Source organism: Saimiri boliviensis, chromosome 19, assembly GCF_048565385.1.
Source record: "Saimiri boliviensis isolate mSaiBol1 chromosome 19, mSaiBol1.pri, whole genome shotgun sequence".
Lineage (NCBI taxonomy): Eukaryota > Metazoa > Chordata > Mammalia > Primates > Cebidae > Saimiri > Saimiri boliviensis.
This window is the reverse complement of record NC_133467.1, coordinates 45811462-45821321: the sequence shown is the minus strand read 5'-3', so window position 1 is coordinate 45821321 and position 9860 is coordinate 45811462.

The following is a 9860-nucleotide window of genomic DNA, read 5'->3' as shown; positions in this document are numbered from 1 at the left end:
TCATGTCTATAATTCCAGCTACTTGGGAGGCTGAGGCAGGAGAATCACTTAAATCTAGGAGGCAGAATTTGCAGCAAGCTGAGATTACAGCACTGTGCTCCAGCCTTGGCAACAAGAGTAAAACTCCATTTCCAATAAATAAATAAATAAATAAATAAACAAACTTGTTTTGGAAAATTTTCTACCTCAACTTTCTTATAATTGACACAATTTGAAAAAAAAAATCCAGCTTAAAAACAGAAAAGAAAAAAAAAAAACAGGCAAAATGAAAGTACTATGGAAAAACAATTTCAAAAGCTTTGTCCCAGATATTTCATATACTTTCCCATTACACTCACTGTGGTACTTAAGAGATTAAACTGCACATATATAAGACTATGGCTCCAGCTGGAGTGCAGTGGCATGACCATAGCTCATTGCAGTCTCAAAGTCCTGGGCTCAAGCGATCTTCCCACATCAGCCTCCCAAGCAGCTGGAACAACAGGTACATGCCACCATGCCCGGCTAATTTATTTTTATTTTTATTACTTCTGTAGAGATGGGGTCTTGTTATGTTGCCCAGGTTGGTCTCAAACTCCTGGCCTCAAATATTCCTCCCACATTGGCCTCCCACAGTGCTGGGATTACAGGCATGAGGCACTGGGTCTGGCCAAGATGGGTTTTCATAAAGGCCAACAGCAGAGTTTCTATTCTGAGAGGTACAGCCAGAGGCTTATATGAACCCCCCAACTTCATTAACCTCATTAAATCATATAATTTCCATCATATGGAAATGTACATTAAACAGTGATACCTCAGGACAATAAATGACTGGGAACAATGTAGCCACAACTCTATAGGGAAACTTGTGAATGGCTGAAACCAGGAATGTTGAACCCACACGTGTCCAGGGAGAGCTATTTCCGGGGTGTGTGTGTCGTCCATAAACACACGTGGTTACTGGCAGATGAAGTGCACTGGAGACAGCACCGAAGTTAACCAGGAGAGTGAGTGTCAGCGTTTCCCCTACCTCGGAATAGCATCCCTGTATCTTACAGATAATCCCCCTAAGCAAAGCAATACCTGCTTTGTACACTATGTGAGGAACAAATATTTTAACAGTTTCACTCATTCTTCAGCAAACATGTTAGTTTTCTTGTTTTCTGTTTTTCTTTCCAACTTTTATCTTAGGTTCGGCGGCACGTGTGCAGGTTTTTTATGTAGGTAAATTGTGTGTGTCTCAGGTTTTGGTGTACAGATTATTTTGTCACCCAGGTAATAAGCACAGTACCCTATAGGCAGCTTTTTGACCCTCACCCTCCTCCCACTCGCAACACTCAAGTAGGCCCAGGTGTCTATTGTTTACTTCTTTGTGTCCATGTGCACTTAATGTTTAGATCCCACTTATAAGTGATAAAGTGGGGCATTTCCTCCACCTCCTCTTCTCCTTCTCCTTCTTCTCCTTCTTCTCCTTCTTCTTCTTCTCCTTCTCCTTCTTCTCCTTCTTCTCCTTCTTCTCCTTCTCCTCCTTCTCCTCCTTCTCCTCCTTCTTCTCCTTCTCCTTCTCCTTCTCCTTCTCCTTCTCCTTCTTCTTCTTCCTCTTCCTCTTCCTCTTCTTCTCTTTCTTCTTCTTCTTCTTTCTTCTTTTGCCCAGGCTGAAGTTCAGTGGTGCATGATCTTGGCTCACTGCAATATCTGCTTCCCAGGTTCAAGCAATTCTCCTGCTTCAGCCTCCCAAGTGGCTGGGATTACAGGCACCTGCCACTATGCCTGGCTACTTTTGGTATTTTTAGTTGAGACAGGATTCACAATGTTGGCCAGGCTGGTCTCAAACTCCTGACCGTATAGAATCCACCTGCCTCAGCCTTCCAAAATTCTGGGATTACAGGTGTGAGCCAGCATGCCTGGCTGGCATTCAGTTTTCTATTGTCGCATTAGTTCGCCTAGAATAATGGTGTCCAGCTCCATCCTTGCTGTGAAAGATACGATTGTTTTTATGGCTGTGTAGTATTCCATGGTGCATACGTACCACATTTTCTCTACACAGTCCACTACTGATGGGCATTGAAGTTCATTCCATGTCTCAGCAAACATATTTTGAGCTTTCCAATGTGTACTAAGAATTCAGAAGCTCGACTCCCTGTCCTCACTGCACATAACAAGTCCTCCTCCTTGACAGTTACTCTCTAGTTTTATAAGTGCTTTCAAAGAAATAGAGGGCAATTCCTCAAGGATAGAGAGCTCCAACCCTGATAAACAAGGATCTGGCACATACCAAGAGATGATAAATGACTGCCGATTGAACAAACTGTATTTCTGCTTATGATCTACAAACATTTCCTCTCAGTTGACATTAACATGAAAAAGGATTGATACGTAAAAATCAACACTGTGTGATGATTATCAGGAAACAGAGACCCTTCATACCCACACCCAGAAACATTTGGAGGTACACGTACTGAAACATCACAATATGTATAATTATTATGTACAATTATAATTATGTACAATTATGTAAATTAAAAAAGCATAGAGATAGGGTCTCACTCTTTGCCCAGGCTGGGGTGCAGTGGTGAAATCATAGCTTCAGTAACCTCAAACTCTTGGGCTCAATGGATCCTCCTGCCTCAGCCTCTCAAAGTGTTGGAATTAGAGGCTTACACTACCACGCCTGGCCAAAAACAATAATTTTAAAAAAGAGAAACATTTGACGGGGAGAAATTAAAATGAAACCACATTATCATGCCATGGCAAGGCTCAACAGTGTTCTGCCTATAAAATTTCTCTTTGTCCAGTGCAGCAGCTCACACCTGTAATTCTAACGCTCTGGAGGGCAAGGTGGGAGGATCCCTTGAGCCAAGGAATTTGAGACCAGCCTGGGCAACACAATCCATTTTATTATTTTATTATCTATTAAAAATAAATACAGGAGCGCACCGAGACGGCCCAGCCATGGGGCCACGCGGGAACAAAGGCGGGTGGAGAGGAGACCCAAGCTATAATGGCTGAGCAGGGCTAACTGCCTCCCTCCGAGCCTGGCCCCTTGCCCAGCAAGGAGGGACTGCTCCGAGCCTTCCTGCAGAGCCAGCGCACCCTGTTCCACATCCTGGACGACCAGCGGCTGCTGCACTTGCGCAAGATCGAGTCCCACTGACAGAATGCTGACGCGCGCGAGCTGCTCCGCGGGGTGCTCCAGGGTCTGTGCCAGGTTGCCCCGGCCAGCAGCGACTTGATCTTCAAGCACTGCGTGGCCGGCCTGCGCACCTCGCTGCTGAGGCTGATGGAGCCCCGGGCCCCAAGCACGCCACGGCACCCCAGGGTACCAGCCGCGGCTGCCGCCTCTGCCGCGGCTGCAGCTCCTGGTGTCGGTGCCCCCCTACTAGCCATGGCCTGTCCTGGAGAGGAAGGCCCTGCCCCTGGGCATGCGTGCTCTCCGACCGGCCCCAGCAGTGCGGACCCACAGCCCGGAGCAGCTGTGTCACCTGACCAGGCGATGCCCTGCCCCGCAGAGCCCTAGTAGCCCCAGAGCGCGGCGCGCCTGGGCCAGAGCGGAGGCTGCACGGACTTTGGGGCCACAGGGAGTCCCTGGCCACTGGGGGGCTACTGTCCGAGGGACACGAGATGTCCCGGGGCCTGGGGGAGCTGCTGGCTGCGGCCTGTGCCAGCCGGGCCCTGCCCACTCCTCCTCTGGGCCCCCCTGCCCTGCCCTGACGTCCACCTCGCCCCGTGCTGGCAGCAGCAGACCATCCTCATGCCAAAGGAGCAGAACCGACTCCTCACCCAGGAGGTGGCCAAGAAGAGGGAGCGCATCACGCAGCTGGAGCAGGAGGAGTCACGCCCATTAAGCAGCTGTTGAGGCCCCATCCTGAGCCAGCAGGACGAGGGGGGCTCTGGACTCCACCTTCATCTAGCCCCAGGGCCCCCAGGGCCGGCCTGGCACTCAGCCCTGCGACAGCAGGCACCCCGTCACACTCATCCTCTCTGTCTGGAGACCCCCGGCAGGCCCAGGCGCAGTCCCTGAGTTGGCGCCTTCCTGGCCCCCTTGCCATCGGGCTCCCCAGGCCAGCCCCAGGCTGACCTCGCGCCGAGCCCTGGACTCGGTTTTGGCCCCTGGTGTTGACATGGGCTGGGGCTCTCTTGAGTCTGCATAGCCTGCAGCTACTGCTGCCGCGGTCAGTGGACACGGGGTGGGGTGAACCCTCGATGAGTTAGCAGATCTCTGGCCACCCCAGCGGCTTCCAGCGGTTTCCAGCGGTTTCCAGCGGTGCTGCCCTGGGCCCCCTCTCCAGGGAAAGGCGCCGCTCACGCCAGGCTGCACCTCCGAAAACGGCCCGCAGAGGGTGCGGGAGGCTGCGATGCGGGTCCAAGGCCAGCTTTCCCCTTCCCAGGGCACCAGGACAGGGTGGCTGTTGCTTGGATGGGAGCAGATGGGGGGTGGGGTGGCCTCTAAGCGGGGGTATGCTAGCCTGGCAGGGATGGCCGTCGGATTTCTGGTCCCGGCCAAGGCTGAGGGAGTCTGGCTGCAGCAGATCAGGGAGCTTGGCATGCGTGTGCCTCCCGCAGAGCCCCCAGCCCTGTCCTGGCCTTCCTCATCCTGGCCAGGATGCTGCCCCACGCTGAGTCCCACACAACAACCTGGGAGCCTATCTCCCCAGGAGGGCCCGTCCCCAGGAAGGGGGTCACTCTGTGCCCCCAGACAGCTCCCAGATACATCAGAGGCAGAGCCTGTCTTTCTGCCCCCCACTCAGGATTCCTAAGGTCTGGGGTCCTGCTCACCCCCCTTTTTATGCCATGCCCAACCCAGGTTTCAGGAGAAGCCACTTCCCTGAGCCAAAGACAATGAGAACCCCCAGTGTACAGGAGGATGCTGGGGCAGGTCCCCTTGGGTATCACTCCCTGCCCCCCGCCCAGGCCTACTCCTGGTGTGCTGGGGTAGGTACTGGTTGGGGGCACCTGCCGAGCCCGGCCTGGAGGTACTGAGTGCCACCAGAGCCAGGGCATGGCAACATCACGGATGGGTTCTGCAGTCCAGGATCCCTGCACAGGGACCCTGTGCAGACCACAGGGTCAGTGTGGGGGGTGAAGCAACCCCAATGCGGGCTCAGTGTGTGGGGCGGTACAGGGATTCCAATGCAAGGTCAGTGTTTGTGGGGTGCAGGGACCACAATGAGGGGTCAGTATGAAGGGGACACAGGGACCCTAATGCAGAGTCAGTGTGTGGGGGGTGCAGGGACCCCAGTGCAACATCAGTGTGTGGGGGGTGCAGGGACCCCTCGTGCCCAGGGCACTTTGGAGCACTGTCCCACAAGGCACCCCTGTCTCAGAAGAGGGGTCCTAAGAGGCAGTGGTCAATTCCTTTCCGGAATCCAGCTCCACACTCATCTGCCCACTGCAACCCCACAGAGCCATGCCCCCACCTGCACCCGGTCTGCAGGGGTGTCCCAGAACAGGCCCAAGCCAGCCCAGCATGCAGCTGCCCTCCTCCCCTGAGGATGGTAGTGGGCTTTCCTGGGGACATAAAGACACCAGGACTGGACCTCCTGGCAGGAAAGGAAGCGGGTCCTGAAGGCCTGTGCCCCACAGCCCCAGCACCAGGTGGACGGCAGCACAGTGGGTAGGCCAGCGGCAGACCAGGAGAATCCTCCCTCCCTGATAGGAGGCTGGGGTCTGCCCACCAGGGCCTGCCCACATCTGACTTTGAGGATGCCTCCCATGCCCTGGGGTTTCCCGGCAATTTTACAGGACTGGAAGCAGGAGACAGAACAGTGTCTGTCCCAGGGTGACTTCATCAGGAGACCACCCACACAGAGCTGGACCCTGCAGCTAAAGCAGAAACGTGAGATGAGCTGGCACCTCTGGAACAACTGCCTCTCAGCCTTGGGGTTCCATGCAAGGTGAAGAAAAATTGGTCCTCCAAGTTACAGCTTGAAATCAGGCTACAGTGTGGCCTTGGAGACCATGAGGGGAGAAGGTAGAGTGGTCCCGGGTGGCAGGGTCTAGGTGGCTGGCAGAGGCACAGGCAAATCCTGCCTGGAGCCCACCCTGGTGACACTGGTGGGTCAGTCTTCCTGCAGGATATGAGCAGCATCCCTGGTCTCTATCCCTGAAGTGCCCATATCATGTGCAGGGACATACATGTGTGTGCACACACAGCTGTGACACCCAGAAATGTCTCGGGATGTTGAAATGTGTCCTTGGGGGCAGAAGTGTGCCTGGTTGAGAATCTGCCCCAGGGGTACACAACCCACCAGGCCTCAGGATTTTGTGTTGCTCAAGTTCCAAGGAAAAGGAACATCTCGACTGGGCGTGGTAACTCATGCCTGGAATCCCGGCACTTGAGGCCAGGAGTTTGAGACCAGCCTGGGCAATGTAGGGAGAGACCCCCATCTCTAAAAAAAAGAGAAAGAAAAAAGAAAGAAAGAAAAGAAAAGAAAATGAGATCTCCAGTTTTCAAAACTCAAAAACACCGCAAGGAAACAATACACGCTGAGACCCAGCAGAAACAACAGGTAGACTCTGCAGACACAGACACTGGAATTATCAGAGAGAACATAAAGTAACAATGCTTTATAGAGAGAGAGAAACAAAGAGATTTCTGAAAATACGGAAAAAAAATACATAGGCTGGTCGTAGTGGCTCATGCCTGTAATCCCAACACTTTGGGAAGCTAAGGTGGGCGGATCACGAGGTCAGAAGATCAAGACCATCCTGGCTAACATGGTGAAACCTTATCTCTACTAAAAATACAAAACATTAGCCAGGTATGGTGGCATGCACCTGTAGTCCCAGCTACTCAGGAGGCTGAGGCAGGAGAATCGCTTGAACCCAGGATGTGGAGGTTGCAGTGAGCTGAAATTGCTCCACTGCACTCCAGCCTGGGAGACAGAGGGAGACTCCATCTATAAAAAAAAAAAAAAAAAAAAAAAAAAGAGGCAGATTTGCAATACTATTAAAAACTGAGATCTCAGCTTTTAATAGTGTAATCTTAAATGTGTAAAGAACACACAGTACTTTTCACAAAATATTATTTTCACTATAAAACAAAGAGATGGGGCGGTGCACAGTGGCTTACGCCTGTAATCCCAGCACTTTAAGAGGCTGAGGTGGGCAGATCACCTGAGGTCAGGAGTTCAAGAAACATACGGGCTGGGTAGAGTGCTTCATGCCTGTAATCTCAGCACTTTGGGAGGCTGAGGAGGAAGGATAGCTTGAGCTCAGGAATTGCAGACCAGTCTGGGCAATATAGTGAGGTCCTATCTCTATTTATGAGAAAAAAAAAATAGCTGGACATCATGGCACGTGCCTGTGGTCCCAGCTGCTCAGGAGGTTTTAGTGGGAGAATCGCTTGAGCCTGGGAGGTCAAGGCTGCAGTCAGCCATGGCTGTCACCACGTTCCAGCCTCAGCAACAGAAACAGGATCATTGCACATCATCTAAATCACCCTTGTTTTTCTTTTTCCTCATCTGGAAGCAGGGACGCTGTCTCCCAACACGCACACTTCCCAAGGTTGTCAAGAGACCACGTGAACGTTTGGTAAACTGGGAAGCCCCAGCAGAGATGCTGGAGCCAGATTATTGCCGCCCTGCTGGTTGCCATTATCTTCCAGGCCTGTGTTTCTCTGTCGAGCCAGCAACAAGGCAGGGGGAGGCTCCCAGCTAATCCCGACGAATCTCAGCTGTGGGCAGGAGCGCCCTATCTGGAGGCTCTGCAGACATCTGTGTAGGTGGAGAACAGGGAAGATGGGGAGGAGAAAGAGTGGGGAGATGGGGCCAGTGGAGACCTTCACCCAAATTTTTGATTCATAGAGCAGAAGCCTTCTCTCTTCTTTTTCTCATTCCTGAAAAGAAAGCTCTTTTCCTCCAAACACAGTCTTCCAACAGCCCCTCAGCCCCAGGCCCATATCTGTCCAGTAGTTAGCCCCTAACGAGGACCAAATGTCCTGCTGACTTGAGAAGGAAAAACAAGGGACAAGTTCTGGAATCAATAGCTTCACCGCCACTGAGGCCAGCCTGGCACAGTCTCCATCCCAGGCCTCCCAGGGTACCCGGATGGAAGTACTAGGTTTGCCCAGATCCCCACAGAACAGCAGCAACTGGTTTCTTAGTCAACCACAGCAGGCATTTATTGCACCAACTGTATGCAGCAGCCTCTGGAGGGGAAGGTTCAAGCTTTGCCACAAGGGAGGTGATATGTGGAAAGCTGTATGTAAACCACAAATCATAGGGATGTGCAGAATGACAGAGTCAGAGGAGAAAGAATAAGCATTTATTGAGCACCTACTGTATGCCAGGCCCTGGGCTAGGCACTTGAGGTACATTAAAGCATTTAATCCTCATCAACTCAATTTCACAAATGAGGAAACTGCCACAGAGAGGTGAGGGGACTTCAAGATTTGACAGCCAAATAGGAGAGCTGGGATTCAAACCCAGGTCTCTATGGTTTCAAGAGAAACCATAACCCCGCATGGACCTGGAGCCCGCCCATCACATCTCAAAAGTCCTGTCGCTCAGCCCGCCGGGGTGCAGTCTGGGCTGTGCCCCACCTCCAGCCCCTGCCCTGGCCCTGGCTTGGACCCTGGCTATGATGGCCAGACTTGCATCCGCAGGTGAGTGAGGGGCCTGAGACCCTGATCCAGCCTGGCGGAACTAGAGGGGTTCCTCAGGGAGGGAAAAAGGACAGGAGGAGCCAGAAGTGGCCCCAGATCAGGAGTCAAGCAGGCTGCGCTTCTCTCACCACAGGCTGGGGTTGCCAGGGATCTCCCCTGGGGTGGACACGGACCCCGCTATCTCAGGTTATGGGGTTTCTAGCTAGCCAAGGCTCTCCAGTTGGAGCAAGGGCAGGCGACCCAGGCATGGATGGCCTAGGGCGTTGCTTTGCCCATTTGGAGTGTCTGAGACACCCAGTGGGGCCACCCCAATGCTGGCCAGACTTCATTTGCCAGACAAGTTTGAGGTGGCCATGTTGGAGCCCAAAGGGACCCAGTGAGAAGTGGGTCCTGCAGCCTCAGATGCCCTGGGCCAGGAATGGGCAGTGCTGCAAGGAAGGAAACAAGGCAAGTGTCACCCTACCCTTCCCGTAAGGAGCCCCACACACCCCTCCAGCTGCTCCCCAGCTCTGCCCCTTCTCCCTCCACTTGCTCCCCTGTGGACCGATCTGTCTATCTGCCACTCTGCTCTCTTTCTGCCCTTCTCTCCCTGCTCCTGTTGGTGACAGGCGGGACACCCACTCACCACCCTCTCAGCCTCCTAGAGGCAGAGCTGGTGCCCCTCAGATACCCTGTCCCCCCAGCGGGGGCTTGTCCTACAGATAGCCCTGGACCACCACTGCCACACCTCCTCGTCCCAGCACGGATGCTTGACCCAGCTGAGGCTGAATGGAAGTTTGCTTTTGGAGAGGTATGCCATGAGAACTGCAGCCTCAGGGCACACCCATCATCACCTCCCATGCGTGATTCAGTGCCTCAGCTACCTCTTCGGGACCATTCCCAAGAGCAAGGTGGAGCAAGGAAGGGCCTGAGCCTCCTTCACCAGGGCCCAGGCCACACCCTTCTCCCCTTCAGATGGAGCAGCCAGCTCTCAGAGAGGGCATCACGGGGTTTCTGGAAGGGAAGTGAGTCAATGGAGGACCCCCCCGGGGTGAATCAGTGCTGGATCCTCAGGCTCCCTGTTCCTGTCTGCAGGGACCAGATCCCCTAAGATTTCAGGGCCTGAGGGAAGGGCTGGGCCTCCAGGGAGATGGGAAGGGAGCATCCAGGGTGACCGGGGCGGTCAGCTCATCCAGGCCCAGCCTCCAGCCAAGGAGGGATTCCAACGCTCCCACGTCCTTGGGCTTCAACTGAGAGCCATTCTCAAATCCCTTCTCAGAACCGACAATGTGCAGCA